The sequence below is a fragment of the Fukomys damarensis genome, unplaced genomic scaffold (genome assembly GCF_012274545.1).
Source record: "Fukomys damarensis isolate Sample0158 unplaced genomic scaffold, DMR_v1.0_HiC HiC_scaffold_14, whole genome shotgun sequence".
Taxonomy (NCBI): domain Eukaryota; kingdom Metazoa; phylum Chordata; class Mammalia; order Rodentia; family Bathyergidae; genus Fukomys; species Fukomys damarensis.
Genome location: NW_022900926.1, coordinates 61,623,393 through 61,640,274, shown reverse-complemented (window position 1 = coordinate 61,640,274; position 16,882 = coordinate 61,623,393).

Genomic DNA, 16,882 nt, shown 5'->3' with positions numbered 1-16,882 from the left:
TGTGTGGCAGGTGTTAAGAAGAAAATAAAACTAGGTATGGGTCAGGGTGATGGGGACAGGTTGCTAAGAAGATTGGGCAAGACTCCTTGGAAGAGATTCGCAGTAGAAACCGAAAGTGAGACACTGCGGTTCTCCACTAAGGAGCAGAAGAGCCATCGAAGGGCCAGCGCAAGGGCTGAGCTCAGAAGGGGACACGGGCAGAGGGCAGGCCAGAGCCTTTCTCCAGTGGGACAGATACCCCACAGGCTGAGCGGGGCCTTGAGGCCGAGGTGTGTGGGTTGCTCTATGCCGCTGATGGGCCGAGGTGAACATGGATGCTTGGGAAAGGGAGCCAAGCACGGCTCTGCCTGCCCTCTCTGGGGTGGACTTTTGGGTTATGTTTGTATCCCGAGCTTGGACCTCTGGGCTCTATGAACTCGGGGGCCACCCTGCCCTCCCCGCCTCTTCTGCTCCCATTTCCTCTCCTCCAGGCTGCACCCTTCTGTCATCTGCTGTCTCCTGCTGGCCTGCGTACCCTGCTTCTGCTCAGTCTGCCCTTTCGGTTCACACCACAAGACCCAGACGAGGTGGCACAAGCCTGTGACTTCAGCCCCTGGGACACTGAGGCAGAGCGATCTCGCGTTAGACCCCAGCCAGCAGTGCAGGGACTAAAGGAGACCCGGTCTCTGGAGGAATAAAGAGGCCTGGGAATGAAGCTCAGGGCGTAGGCTCCAAGTTCAGTCCCCAGGACTTCTTAATTTTTTAAAAAAGTTTATTGGTACAGTTTAGGTATACAGTATAGTTACATTCATCATTAGGACCTTGTACCTTTATGTGACAGATCTTGATTTTATTTTTCCCCATTCCCCTGCCCTCCCTTTACCCCCTCCACCCTTCCCTGTGTACAAAGACTTTGTTTCCATGTTTTTCCTTTTCTCATATTTTTTTTCTTTTCCCTTCTTACCTTTCCCCTACCGCTCCCACTTTTTAATTTTTGGTTTTTCAGAGACAGTCTGGGTATGTAGTTCAGGCTGTCCTTGAAATCATGTAATAGTCCAGGCTGGGTTTGAACTTGCAGCAATCCTCCTGCCTCAGCCCCCTGAGGCTGGGAATTTAGGCATGCACCACTACATAGGATAAACCCCCAGTGCTGTAAAAACAAAAACAAAACAAGATTCACTTAGCAAGAACTGTCCATTCAATATTACGCATCAGTTCTGCCTTTCTTTGGTGACTTATCTGATTTTTTAGAAAGGTGTTTAGAAGCTCACATGCCATTTCTATATTGATGATGTGTCTAAGATAGCAATTCAGAGCTTTAATAATTAAATTGAGAAATGAGCCATGAAGAGCAGTTTTTATTATTTTCTAAAGGCCAGCAACTGCCTTTTACTCATCTTGGGGCCTTGCTCCCACACCTGGACCCCGGTGTGTCTCCCGCTGCGCACACCTGGGTGGCTGCTGGGTGTCCCTGAGCTGAGCTGGTGTCTCCGTGCGGCCAAGACTGACAGCTCGACAAGGTCTGCTGTGACTGCCCGGGCTTCGAAAGTGTGGGGCGAAGAATTGGGCTGGGCAGTCGCCGGGAAGAGAGCACTTGGGACACCTTGCGGGCTTGCATCACGGCACTCTGGGCACGTGCGTGGAGCATAGTGGGCCAGGGGACGGGTGTGCATGTGAGTGACAGAAGCAGGCCTGGAGTCTGCTCAAACAGTACTTCCTGTGCCTAGCCACAGAATGTATTCTTTTACCCCATGGGGGAAACTGGAAAACAGGCACCTGTTCTGAAGCGTGGGTAGGAGTATGAGTTTTCTGTTGCTGACCGGGCTTGCGAGGGACATGGGATCCTGCTTGACCGCTGGAAGACCCCCGTCCTACTCTTCGGTTTGTTGCTGTTAACACCTCACCATGTGAGGTGCACAGGGTGCCGGACACCCGTTCCCCTCCCTGGCCCAGGCAGAGGACAGGGGCACACAGGCCTGGCCTCAGAGAGGAGCCGCTGGGCCCCAGAGCTGGCACCTTCACCCGGCAGGAGACAGGGCCGGGTGTGAGCACCGAGTAGTCACAGCCTCACCCGAGGGCAGGGCTCTACAGGGTGGCGCTGCTTTGGAGCCCGTTTTCCTTAATCCTTATGTGGTGGTCTCTGTGCTTAGGCTCCCTTAAGTGTCAAGATAGGCATCAGATTGTTTCTCACCCAGGAGAAACACGGTTATTTCTTACACTATTAACAGTCAAGGGGAAAAATGGGGAAATGTTCGGGACCTCCAGAGAAGGTGCTTCCCCGATGTTACCAGGATGGCCTGAGTGACAGGTGCTGGTTCACAACCACACAAACCCGGGCACAGCTCGTGGGCCAGCACCTGCGTGCGTGAAGCCCAGAGTAAATCAATCCCCCTTCCCCCAGATGAATCACAATGGCCACTATTTGCTGATACTCACTTTCTTAGGGTTTCTTTGCAAGAGATGGAAGACACATCCCAGGAATTGTCCCCAAGAATACGCCTGCCCTGCATCTCCATCAGAGGCATGTGAAAGATGAGGTACAAACGAGAAGCTCTCACCTTGAGGTTTCCAAATTGAATGGCTGATAGTTTCTCCAAAAAATTTTAGTAGATGTCCTGCTTTTGCAAACAAAGTACATGGAAATTGCTTTAATCAGCTGGGTGTAGTGGCACACGCCTGTAAACCCAGCATTCAGGAGGATGAAGCAGGAGGACTGCTGTGAGTTCAAGGTAAGCCTGGAATACATAGTGAGACCCTATTGTAAAAATAGAAAAAAATCCCCAAAAGAGAGATTTTTTAAAAATGAGACTTTTAAAATAGATGTCTGTCTTTGTAGAAAAAGCCAGTGAAAATATAGCATTACAATAGGAGTTATTGGGCCAGCCATGGTAGTGCACACCTGTAATTTTAGCATGAAGGAGGCTGAGGCAGGAGGATCACCAAGAGTTTCAGGCCAGCCTAGCTACATTGTGAGTTCAAGGTCAGCCTGAACTACATAGACCCTGTCTCAAAAAACAAACAAAAGAAGATTTTCATAAATTGATTGCTTTTCTAAAAATTCTGTAAGTGTTCTTTCTGCTCAGCTAGATATTGATTAATTGGTGCTGAGCTTCGAACTCAGGCCCTGGCACTTGCTGAGCAGGTTCTGTACCCTTGAGCCCCCCTACTCCCAGGCAAGGCTGCATCCTGACACAGAGAAGGCAGGCACAGGGTTGGGGTTGTGGTCTGACCGGCTGCTTCTAGAATTTTATGAGAACCCAGCTAGGCTCCATAGATCCTTGGGTTCACTTTCTCTGTGAAATCAAGGTTTGCACTGGCTCACTGCTGAAGGCCTGCTTTTCAGTTAATGATTCTATACAATTTTTTTTCCTCTGGTTTCCTTTTGTAATAACAGGGAAAGTTTGAGACATTTTAGTATAAGAAATTAAGAAAATAGCAATCAGGATGTTACAAACGGATGTTAACCAAAGACCCACATTTTCATTACACAAATTCTCATGGAGGGTGAGGTAAAATGAGAACCAGCATTGGCATGTGCTCGTGTGGAATATTATTTTATTTCAATACAGTGATAGTCCTAACAAATGAGTTTCCAAGCAATATGACTTTCCCTAAGGGGAGAGAGAATGTTGGCCTCTGTCCGTGTAGGAAGTGTGTGGGCAGGACCCTCGGCACTCAGGACAGCCTGACTTTGTATAAAGAGTCTTTCCAGATACTCCCTGAAAAGTTTTTCAATTACATCACTCCAAACACAATCTTTTGGACTGGGACTGAACCCAGGCCTTTGCACTGAGCAGCATCCCCAGCCCTTTTTAATTTTTTATTTTGGGGAGGTTTTCCCTAGGTTGCTGAATTGCAGAGCAAGGCTGGGCTTGAACTTTCCACCTTCCCACCTCAGCTCGCCAGGGTGCTGGGGTCAAAAGTGTGAACCCCCAGGCCTGGCTGAACAGGTTACTAAGGTGGATTGTCTCATCCTTTCTTGTTAGCAGGGGCAATGTATGGGGGCTTCTGCCTCTGAGGGAGCTGAGTGAAAACAGAGGAAGGAGAGAGCGGGTGGCGGGGCATGGTGGGGCAGCAGTATGCTCAGAGCTGTTTCCGGAAGTGGATATATGTTGTTGGCGTGTTGCTACTGTCTGAATGTTTGCGTCTCCCCAGATTCATATGTTGAAACCCTAACCCTAACTTCCAACATAAATGGTGTCTTAGTCTGTTTTCTGTTGCTTTATCAAAATACCACAGATGAGGTAATTTCTGTACAGTAGAAGTTTAAAGCCAGGCATGGTCATGAATGCCTGTGGCTAGCTACTCAGGGGGCTGAGGATCATAAGCCAGCCTGGTGGAGGGGAGAGAGAGAGAGAGAGAGAGAGAGAGGAGAGTTAGCTTTTGCTAACTGAGTGGTCTGAGGGCTGGGAGACCAGTGCCCTGGCCCTGCTGGCCCTGGCCGGGGCTCCTTGCTGCGTCACAGCCTGCTGAGGACAGCACAGAGCACCTGAACCTGCTCAGGCCTCTTCCCTCCTTGTGACTCTCCTGTCCTGCCCGGTCCTGGCCACACGAATCCCCTAACCCAGTGCCTCCCCATGCCTCAAGTCATCAATTTATGAACTTGGGGTTTAAGTTTTCAGTGTGTAAAGCCACAGCACATGGCAGTCCTGAGCTGAAATGCTGCATGGGAGAGCATTGGCCCATGGAGGCCTGGGGTCAGTCCCTGGAGGAGCGGCGGGCACAGCCTGACCCCACTGGGAAGACAGCACAGGGCCACTCAGCCAGAGGAGGGGCCCTCCTGCTGCCCTGCTGTCCGTCACCCAGCCTGCAGAGTGTGGGGAACGCGTTTCTGTTGTCTCAGCCGCCTGGAAAACTAACACAGCACCTAACCTAAATAAATGCAAGGACCAAGAAAGCAGCAGAACAGCTCATTTTATTTGAGCTAGCCCACAGAGTGAAGGTTTGGCTTATTTGAAATGGAATTTTATGTGGCTTTATTCGTAATCAAAAGCATGCCTAGCTGAATGACACAAGCGTGTGCACACGTAGTTAAGGAGATGACAGCGGTGCTCCAGTTCACCAACTCGATACTCTCCACAACTTAATTCTGGTTGCGAATCAAGCTGGACGAGAACTGAATGGACTTCAGTGGTTGGTTACTGATGACCTTAGGGGGAGATGGATTCTTTCCTGGAACAATGAGAATGCGAGATCCCACTTACAACCAGTCCCACAGCTCAGACTCCATTTCAGCAGAACTCCAGTGTGAGGCTGGCGTCTTATTCACATCAGCGCAGTGGAGTTAAGGAGCGAGTGCTGCAGAAACAGTGTTAGGTTCCACAGAGCTCACCGGGGAAAGAAGTGAGGCAGGTGCCTGCAATCTCAGCCTTCCGGAGTCTGAGGCAGGAGGATTGCCTCAAGTTTGAGGCTTCAAAGTAGGCTTGTTATTTTAAATTTCATTCCGGAACAGGACAACTCCTAAGCTTTCAGTATACTATCAGATAAGACAAGTTGTTATTTTATTTTTTGAAAATTTCATTAGTACATGTTTGTAGTGTGTAATGATTCTGCCAATTATGTCATTAGTACATGCATATAACACACCTCAATACTTTTCCCCTACCTTTTACCCCTATTTAAAAAAAAAGAATTGTTTGTCTTTTTTCCCAGCATTACATTTATTCATTTATTTAGGTCTTTATCAAGTTAATCATCATAAACATAAGTTAACAGCCAGACAAACAGGCCAAAAAATCATATAAAACTCATAAAACAATTATAGTACTTTTAAATACACTGGCTATGCTGGATTACAATCTTTTTTTCCTATTGAAGGACACATTTTTTAAAAAGATGTATCAGCCATGTTTTAACTGTTACTTTGTTGACTGTATAAATGTTTTTATGGCTGGAGAATCTTGGGTGGGGCCCTGAGGTGCTGGGTTAGTGCACAGCATTTCGGTTCGGCAGGTTGGGTAAATGCCAGCAGCTCATCATGCTGGTTACAGTGAACACAGCCTGTGCACCTCACCACATGTGACAAGTGTGTGAAACACAGGATACTCGTGATCACCTTGATTTAATAATTTAACAGTGCGTTCATATAGCTGAACATAGTAGCACTCCCCATAATTCCATATAATTTTGAGGCGGAGGTGATGGGCAAGCCTGTAATATCTGTCTACTCAGGAGGCTGAGGCAAGAAGATCTCAAGTTTGAAGCTGGTCTGGGCAATATAGTGAGAATTTGTCTCAAAAAAAGTCTCATTTTTCTTTTTCTATTATGCTTTAATAAAGCTGCCAGGAAAAAAATAACAGCTGACTATATCTTGCTAAAGCGCTCATCTGTGAGTGGGTAATAAACGATCTGCTTTGTGTGTGAGTCAGTTTTATCATAGTGGTACGCTCTTGAAAGGCAGTTTGGTGAATCAGTAACTCACTCAGTTGTAATCGTAGACTAGATTGTCAGCTACAAAGATCGCCTTCTCTGTCTCTCTCTTTCTCTCTCTGTCTTTTTTTTTTTTGCAGTACTGGGGATTGGACTCAGGGCCTTGCCCACGCTCGGCGAGGGCTTTACCATAAGCTACATCTCCACACCCTAGTGTTAAAATTTTTATTTACTTTTGATGGTGCTGGGCATTGAACCCAGCGTTGAGCTACCTCCCAGCCGTTTTTTATTTTTTACTCTGAGATGGAATCCTGTTCCATTGCTAAACCAGCCAGTCAGGGCCTGACCTTGGGAGGGCTGTTGTCACAGGCCTGCCCACTGCGCCGGGCTCCACGGCCCTTTTCTTTCTTATTTCTAAGGTACCCAGGCTGGCCCCGCGGCCTTTGCATTCTCTCCTGTCTCAGCCTCCCAAGTAGCTGGGGTCACAGGTATGCGCTGCTGTGTCCATCCCACCGCAGAGACTGGCGAACATTGAGAAAGAACTGACAAGGAGCCAGTGCAAGCCAGCCCGGGGCCGTCGGACACCCTTCCATTCCTTCTTAGTCTGTACGCTTTCCTTCCACGCAAGTTGTTAAGCGTTTCCTGTAGTTCCTTAGTCCAAGAGAGAGAAAGAGTCATGAACAGAAACCAGTGATGTACTTCCAAAATGCAGAATGGCTAAAGAATAAGAAGGGAAATTTAAGCTCTCAGCATGAAGGAGGTAATCAGAAACTGTAAGAGGCCATAATGAGCTAAAAGCAGCTGTGGGGAGTTGTTCAATAACCAGGAAAACGATTCCACCTGCGTCTGTCTCGAGATCACTCCTACAGGAGAATTTTTAATAACTAATGCTCAAAAATGACCCTGAGTCATTTTTTTTAAAATGTACTATTATCAATATCCCTGTTTAAGATGGTCTCATATATTTAAGAGTGAATCCCACCTGAACATTTGCAAATATCAGAAAGATTTCGCATGTATGGAAAGATTTGCCACCCGAAGAATTTTGCCTTCCATATAGTTTTTATTAATGTCCCAAGCAAATTATTTTATTGATTTAGATGCCTACATTCACGATTACACTGTAGTTTGTTCACCCTTACTAAAATGGGGCATCTATTCCACTGGTTGATGGCAAATTACAAAATCATAAGTAAACGTGTACTGCTATTGTTTACTGAGGCAGGACGAATGCTACATTGTGTCAGATAAGCTAAGCCCCCCCATATTAGCAAACATTTGTAGGAAACCAAAGCATAAGGAAGAATTAAGGGACCATAAAGAACACGGTGGACTTGAACACGATGTGGCCATTCTACAGCCATCTTCCTTAGCATAGCTTCGATGGGTACATTGTTATTCAAATTCAAATTATGTTCAAGTAGTTCAAAATGTCAGTTTAGGATTGAAAAAGCATCGAAGGCGGAGAACACGTAAGATGAAGTTTGCAGTGCTCTGACTAAATGAAGGCAATGTTTGTCACGCTGCACAAAGAAACTGTCTAATACAATTTATACCAAGCTTTGAACAATGGGCCTCTTCACTGCCATGCGGTATGGTGATTCCTTGACAGCACATCCAAGTGTGAAACTAGGCCATGATGATGAAAGAGAAGGGTCTCTGTGTCACTGACCGGGGCAGACATCTTTCAGGGTGCAGGATACCATCCCTTCCTTCAAGGAGCGATTGCTTTGCACACATGCCTTACAGATACCACACACAGGGAATCTGGCTTTTAATTACAAAGTAAAATATCTTTCCAACATTGCATAATTACTGCTTGCCTTTTGCGAGGCAATGAACATAAGGGAACTTGACATTAAATGTTTGATGTGTTGCTGTGACATTTTCTGGAATTTTATTTGCTTCTGCTTTTAAACTGCGAGCTATGTTAAATTTGAATCTCTTGGGTGGGTGGGGTAATAGACTGATATAGATTTTTGTTATTGTTTTTAGAATGACACAGCATCTAGGAGCCTAGTTCTGACGTTGGAGTGCCTCAGCTGGCAAAGTGCACAGTTCAGATTTGGGGGAAAACAAGAAAATACAGAAATACAGAATGGAGCCCTTCTTTATTTCACCCTTCTAGTACTTTCCTATTTTCCTGGAAGCCTTTTGGCCAGGGAGGGTGTCTCTGGCTTTCCCTCTGAGAGAGGGCAGAGAACGCAGAGCAGTCAGGGCCCAGCCCTGAGAAAGAGCCTCTGAGAAGACAAGGGAGTGTGGCAGGCCTGGTGGCTGCGTGTGGCAGGCTTGCTGAAAGGAGCCGACCTGTTGACGCAGTGGGTAAGACTTGGAGAGGCATCTCTTCTGTCCGCATCACCACAAGAGATGGAGCCTGTAGGTGCTGAATATGCTTTCTTGTGGTCAGGCAGTGAAGGGAAAGAAATTCTTTTGTAATTAGTTAATTTATCTTTTAATTAATTAATTAATCTTTGGGGATCGGGCCCCAACTCTCACGCACACCAGGCAGGGGCTCCCTCTACCACATCCCCTGAAGTTAAATTCTTAGTTGTGAGAGTTAGAGGTCTTGAGTTAGAGCCGAGCCACCCGGGGGCTGAAGCCGTAGGATTGGAAGTTTCAGATCAGCTGGGGCAACTTACCGACCCTGTTTTTAAAAATCAAAAGGACGTGGCTTGGTGGTACAGGGCTTGTCTCATGGGTGAAGCCTCGGGACATCCCACTATTTTAGGTGCTAATGTTCCTGCCAAATCAGCATGGCTAGGATGCGAGGAGGGGATGCTTGCGGCTCTGCCCGGGGCTCCTCCCTCAGCTTGCGTTTTGCACTCAGTGCCATTCAGAACCAACTCCTCTGGCCCAAAGGGAAAGATCTGGGTTTCCATGTCATTATTCTAGTGATCCAAAGTAACAGGAGAGGGGTTGCTGATGTACACATGCTTCTTGGATTTTCTATCTGACGCTCAAATTCCCTCTTTTTTTCCTTTAAGCTTTTTTATTATCTAGTTATTAATTTAAATATCAAATGCCTATCATGGTATTACTGGTAATATCATTTGCATTTATGCAGCAGTACATACACAAGATGTTTATGAAGAGTTTGTTGTTGCTGTTTCCATTCTGGGACCAGAGTGGATGAGCTGCCTTCTGTTCCGGGCTCCTTTCTGCCGGTTACTCGGGGCACAATGAAGAAATTTAATCTGCCTCCCAAAACCGTTTGCGTTTTATACACTGTCTTTAAATGTCATGCTTACCCCAAATAGGCCGGTCATCACCGGCATGCATATAGTTGGACTAATATGGAGGCTTCTAATTCATCCAAGATGATCTTGCTTTTTAAAATTATGGTGCTGTTTTTATCAAGGTGAGCGCTAGAATAATTGATATGGTTATGTGCATAAGTGGCTTGAAGGGATGTTGCAGATGGACAGTTCCAAGTAACAGCGAATTCCTTGGCCTACACAGGTTTTCCAAGAGCGGCTGCGAATCCAGTGACGCACCGACACGAGTTGTTACCAAGACAACCAGCACAGCCGGTCGGGAGGAGTGAGATGCAACAATTCCAGCTATATTTCTTTCCGATTTCAAAATACAGGGATAGCATCTAATTACCAATGGAAAAGTAAATAATCTTTGGTAAATAATAAATTCAGATCTTTGCAATCAGGACTAAAAGCATTCTTTCCAGTAATTGGCAGTGTTAATTCGCACTGGAAAGTTAAATTTAGCCCTTAGAGAAATGTAGCGACTGTTCTACTCAACTCACCCTGACGCAGCTTTCCCCGTACTGACCCTCTCCAGAGCTTTGCTGCACAACGTGGAACTTACAAGCAGAGATTCTTATTTTCTGGTCAGGAAGAAAAAGCAATTCAGGAGAAAAATTAATTTAGAAAAGATTACAACATTTGAAATGCGGTGAAAATGGCAATAGATTTTGGTGTTTGCAGTGTTTACTTATGGGAGTTATGAGCCACTTTTAATACTGTCATTGATATATTAACTATATAGATGGCCCTATAATTTTAGACAATTTAAAATTTCTTATTGACAGTTTTTGGCACATGCTCTAAACTTCTTGATGAATTTTTAAAGTAAAGAAACAAATGATACTAGATTGAAGACCAATGCAAACTGGTTTTATTGGTATGGCTTAGGATTGTATCTGATTTTCTTTAAACCATTCATATTAGGAAACTTCAGCAGTAAACTATCATGATTACATGTAGATTTACACACACACACACACACAATGTATAGAATATAAAACTCAGATTGTCCTACTGAGATGGTTTTAGGTGACAGTATGACCAAAAAGTTTTTGACCTTTAAAACATTCAGCATGACCCTTAGTTAGTGAATAGTTGATTAGTAACATTTGATAATTCTCAAAAGCCCATTGCCATCTTCTCCTCCTCTTCCTTCTCCTCCTCCTCTTCCTCCCCTTCTTCTCTTCCTCCGCCTCCCTTCCTCCTCCTCTTCTTTCTCCTCCTCCTTTTCCTCCTGTTCTCCTCTTCCTCCTGCTCGTATCCTGCCTTCCCTCCCCGCCCCTCCTTCTGCCCTCTCCTCCTCCTTTTTCTTCTTTTTGGCAGCACTGAACATGGAGTCCAGGACCTCACGTGTGCCAGCTCCCCTCTGTCACGAGCCGTGCCCCTCCCAGCCCCTCTGTCATTCTTAAGTCTCATAGCACTTTCATTCCAACTGCCCAGGGGGAATGAGTTGCCATTTCTTCTCTCAGCTGCCCTTGCAGTGTTCTTGCCTTCTCCCTTGCCTGTGAAGCCTCAGAGGTGCTCCTCATGTTGCCATCCACAAACTCGAGTCTATGAGAACTTGAAACCTCCACAGCAGTATTACAGCCTTCATGACCCCCAGTGGTACTTACACCTCTCTGTATAACTCTGCATTTTGCTTTGTTACTTGAGACATTTGTTAGGATGTTGTTTTTCTAAACTCCTGGTCCTCAGTAATTTTCTTATTCTTATTCCCTACTGTGTATGAGGATGTTGTTCTGCAGGTACAAATCTCTTAATAAATATTCACCAACTGGGGCTGACAGTGGCCATCCTGCCTCCTCAAGATACAATACAGAGTTAGTTGAGCTTTCTACTTCACAATGATCCCAACATATCCTAAAATAGAGATACCAAGTTCATTTCAGTGCTCCACTAGGAACTTTAAAATATTATCTGTAATAGCTAACATTTATTCACAGTTTACTGAGTAGGCACAGGGAGGTCAAGGTCTAAAACTTGTGTAATCAGGATTTCACTTATGCCTGAGAGCAATTTGTGCCCTAATAATATCTATAACACAGCCCACTGAGACCTGGGCTCGTAGGCAGCTTGCATAATGCTGCTCAGCTCCTTAATGAGACTCGAACCCAGGCTCCTTCGGAGTCCACGGTTCCTAAGTTCCCAAGGCCAGGCCAGGAGCAGGATGGTTGAAGTCAGAATTTTCCATGCCTAGCTGAGTAAGCGGGTCATTTAAATCCCTTCATGCTTCCTTCCTAATCCAATATTATAAATCTGGTGATACATCTACCATACAAGGTATGTACAAGGCTCATGGAAATAGTAAACCAGACCTAAAGATGGCCTTTATGGAAACATAACTTAAGCAAAATTTTAGTCTAAGAATTATAGAATTTTAAGAATTCATTTATATCAAGTATGATAATTTATAAAGCTTTTCCATGTTTATTATCTATTCGATTCTCACAGCTATTAAATTCACTGACCACAGAGCTGGACTTACAGATTGCACCACTCTGCTAGGCTACAATGAACTCCTTTTGGGGGCGTTGAGACAAGGTCTCACCATGTAACTCTGGCTGGCTTTGAACTAACCAGACAGGCTGTCCTCACATTTGTGGTGATTCTCCTGCCTCAGCCTCCCAAGTGTCAGGAGTGCATGGTGATGTGCACCACCATGCCCAGTTTAGAATGCAATCTTAAATATCACTTTTCCAGACTGTCTCAATATAGCCAGGTTCAATGGCTCACCCCTGCAATCCCAGCACTTGGGAGGCTGAGGCAAAAGGATGGCAAATTTGAGTTCCTTCTAGGCAACAAGAACATGAATGGCTCAAAAAATAAAAATGTCTGGATGTAGTGCCATGATAGAGCACCTCTGGGTTCAACCTCCATCACTGAAAAGAGAAGCCAAAAAGAACTCCTGGATCATTCCAGCAATCATCACCTCAAAGGGAGCCTGCAGGCACAACCGAGACTGCACGAGGGCACCGGAAACTCGTGCTCGTCGTTCACGAATGAGGTCGAAAGGGCAGCTTTGTCCCCTTCACATGGGTGGTGCAGGAGTTTTAACTCCAGTCAGGGCCCACTGAGAATTATACATGCCAAGCTGGACAGCAAGCCTGACGGGACCTGGCCGGGAAGCCGGGCTGTGTGCCCACCAGCTCCAAGGGCGCCTGCCATGGCCTTGGCCTGCACTCAGCGCCATTGTGAGGCGCCCACCGGCCCCTGCTTGTGTGTGGATTCCTCTCATTGCGCTTTGGTGCTCTTGCCTCATGGAAGGGAAGACGGGAAGGCGAAAGAGAAAGGAGCTGGGAAAAGCCAGGCACAGGGAGTGGAGTTTAATGGATAAAAAGGTATGCAGCATTTCCTCACTCCCTTCCCTCCCTTTTTCCGCTCTTTCCCTTTCTCCCTCCCTTCCCTCCTCGCTTTTCCCTGGATTAAACTCGAGATGTCTCACGTGCTAAGCCAGCTCTCTGCCACGGAGCCACATCCCCAGCAAGACTTTCTCTTTTTCTCAAAATTTTCTTTCTTAAGAATGAAGCTCTCTGGGTGTGGTGGTGCGATCGCAACCCCAGGTGTTTAAGAGACTGAAGCAGGAGGATTCCGAGTTCCAAACCAGTGGGACCTTGTCTCAAAAAAAAAAAAAAAAAAAAAAAAAAAAAAAAAAAAAAAAAAAAAAAAAAAAGAAAAGAAAGAAAGAAAGAAAAGAGAAAAAGAAGGAAGAGAAAGAGACAGGAGAAAGAAAGAAAGAAAGAAAGAAGAGCAAGGGAGCAGAGACTGAGTTGGTTGGTGCCTTGCTGTGTTACCCAGGCTGGCTGTGAATCCTGGGCCCCAGTGATTCTCCTGCGTCGTCTCTGACAGCCAGGAGACAAGCACACCCCTCTACACCCAGCTGTGATTTTAGGAAGTTTACCGAATCTGGCAATTCTATAAAGAAGTGTCGTACATGCTGGCCCCGCCCCTTTCTGACACGAAGCTGGTGAGCAGCTCGACCTTGGAGACGTTCGCAGGTGAATGCAGTGAGCTGCTCAGGGACACCGTGAGGGGCAGGAGCTCCCGTCCTGTGGGAGATCCGGCCGGGGATCGAACTCCGGACCTTGCACTTGCAAGGCAGGTGGTGGAACCACTGAGCTAAATCCCCAGCTCCTGGAGCATTTCTTTATGAAGAGCTGTCTTTTCTTCTCTGCTTTATCCTCTCTGGGTTTGCTGAGAAAAGTTGTTGCTGTACCACTGGGACCACTCAGTAGCACTGTCTATCAGCTGAGCAGGTTCCGAATGAGAAGACAGCTCTCAGCAAACAGTGCTGGTGCTTTCAGTCTAACGGTAAACAAGTGGGTGCTTCCTCTTCTGTGTCAGAGAGCGGCCTCTCAAGGAAAGCAGCTTGCCTTTCTCAGGTTTCTCAGCTCAGGGCTACCTGCCTGTCCTTTTGGGCTCCTCTTCCCTTACAACAACAAAGGAAACTCCAAACAGCACTATTAATTTTATTATTCTGAAAGATGGGTGAATCTGCCTGAAACAGGTTTGCTGAATGTGGATGCAGTTTTTGCCAACTGCGACAAATTATATTCCCAACTCTGTAAAACAGCCTGTACTGTGGGCATGCATTATGTTACGATATTTAAATCTTGATTCTCCCCAAATTCTAGGCGTATATTCTCCTTACTAGATAATAAGAAAGTCAGAATCAGAGGTTTTACAACTTGCTTGATGTCGATAGTAGTCTCAAAAGGTAAATTACACTGCCCTGGTTTCTGCAAAATTAAAGAAGTGTTTTTCAAAAACTACACAAGAATGTTTTATTTCTTTTTAATATCAGTTTGTACATTTAATGGCAATCATTATGCTAAATATTTCTAATTCGTGTTTATATTTTATTTTTTCACAACATTAGGAAATATTCACTATTATTTTCATTTTTACAGATGAGAAAATAATGGCTAAATCCTGAGTGATCCAAGCTGATTAACAAGTATCAGAGCTGCCCGGCATGGTGGTGCATGCCTGTAATCCCAGCACTCAGGAGGCTGAGGCAGGAGGATCACTGTGAGTTTGAGACCAGCCTGGACTACATAGTGAGTTCCAGGTCAGTCTCAACTACATAGCGAGACCCTGTCTCAAAAACAAAAACCAAAAAAACAAAAAAACAAACAACAACACTCAACAAGCAAGCAAACAAACAACAACAACAAAAAAAACCAAGCAGTACAGCTAAAATTCAAACACAGGATTCTCTGATTTAAAGGTGTGTTAGCTAAAATACATTTTCCCTCTGTTGCTGGGACCAAAGTCTGGGCTTGGTAAATGGCAGGTAAATGGGCAGCTGCCAAACTAAGGCCCAGCTGAATTCTATGGAACTCGGCTCAGTGGTACAAGGGGAGACCTCTAGTAAATCATTGATTTAATGATAGGGTTTTTAAATTCCAGGCTACAGTCGTACTTACCCCCCCAATTTATATACCGGTTAATCTGAACATTTTCATTTGGGATTCTTAAATACTTCTGTTGTATGATGATTTTCCATTCATTTGGACTTTAAGAAAAGAATTGGGGTATCTAAGTGATTTTAGAAATCAACTAGATAAATTGGATGAAGAAAATAAAACACAGAAGACTGAGGTACATCATTATCATGCAGGGAAAATGAGTGATTTTGCAGACAGTGCTCACTTTGTCACACCGCGGCTGCCGTTTCTGCAGTTACTCATTCTGTAGCTCAGGCCCCGAAGCTGGCAGTGACCCTCGTCCATTACGTTTTATCTATAATACACAGAACAGCAACGAGGGCCTGCTCAGGGCTCAGGCAGCGTCACGCGCGCTTTCATGTCGGTTACCTGTCTCCCCTCACAGTTCACAGGGCTGTGTTGAGTTGGAAGGAAGATGGTCCCTATGTTGCAGAAGCGGGGTTAAGCTCGGGGGGTTAAACCTCGGGGTCAGGCCGGGCAAGCTGAGCTCAGCGTGAGGCGCAGCTTTGCTATGCCGTCCCCGCGGCTGTGGGCTCTGACACCCTCAGCCTCGCCAGGCACAGGGCCCTTGGGCTGGGCAGTACCGAGGCCGGGTTCTGCCACCGCATCTAACCTGCAGCTGAAAAGGCCTCTGCTACGAGGAGGACCACTCTTGGCCCAGAGGCACCGGCTTTCCCCTTCATTCTGGGCGGTCCCGTGGCAGCCCGGTTCTCTCCAGGGCCTGGTGTTACCATCTCCTTCACCTCTGCCTCTTCTCCTCCGGACCAGAGACAGCTGAGTGGGCGCTGCTTGTCCCTCGTAGAACTGGTGCTGGCTGGCTAACTTCTGTAACAGCTGCCTTCTCCATTCATGGCGGGCGAAGAGCTCATTTTGTGTTTGTTTTCTTTTTTGAATCAGGGTCTCAGGCTGGCCTTGGACTGTAGCCCAGACTGGCCTGGGGATTGGGGCAGTTCACCTGCCTCAGCCTCCCTAGTGCAGGCACTGCAGGTGTTTGCCACCACATCTGGAAAGGACGCTATTTCCTAACACACACATCATCATCGTCATCTTCATCATTGCCATCGTCTTCGTCCTGGACACAGCAACCAGGAATGATGGTTCTCAAGGCAGAGCTGGTGCTTTGGATGACATTTATTATATGACTATAAACGCCATACATTTTCAATGTAATAGTAGAAATTGTTTTGGTTCAGTCACTGTGTAGGAGATGGCCTCGTATTGTAGAGCCAGATCTCTCAGAAGAGAATTTCCCCTTCAGCAGTGCTTTTGTAGCGAAGTATGTCTTCAGAGTCCAAACTCTGTTAACTAGAGCCACACTGTTGCCCTTCCTGCCAAAGCTGATTAATAGAACTCATTGGTGAGGAATCTTGGCCCGTGTTAAATGTATTAGTGATTTTTATAAAACTGGCAACGATGACTATAATTTTCTCAAATTATGTTTCTAAATGAAAACTTCTGTGGACGTTCGGGGAAACAACTGTTTGGATGTCTTGGGAATCCAAGCTTATCTATGAAGCACATTTTTGAAGTATTGCTATTTTAATGCTGCATGTTTGATGGCACTGTTCTGTGCCATCTCTGAATTCCTCAGAAGAGGGTCAATTCTATGGCAAGTGGCTGAAGGCTGGTGAGTTTTGTCCTTGTAACCGAGGAAGCTTGGTTCAGAAACTTGGGGTGGCTCCAGCGGCAGGGGCGAAGGTGAGGAAGGGAAAAGCCAGCTAGTAAATCTCATGTCCAGTTTCTGAAGCTTTCTCATTGCAATCTCAGCTCTTGATGGGGAAGGGGCGGCGACGTGGATGAGGTGTCCCTGGGTCCTGCATGGTGCAG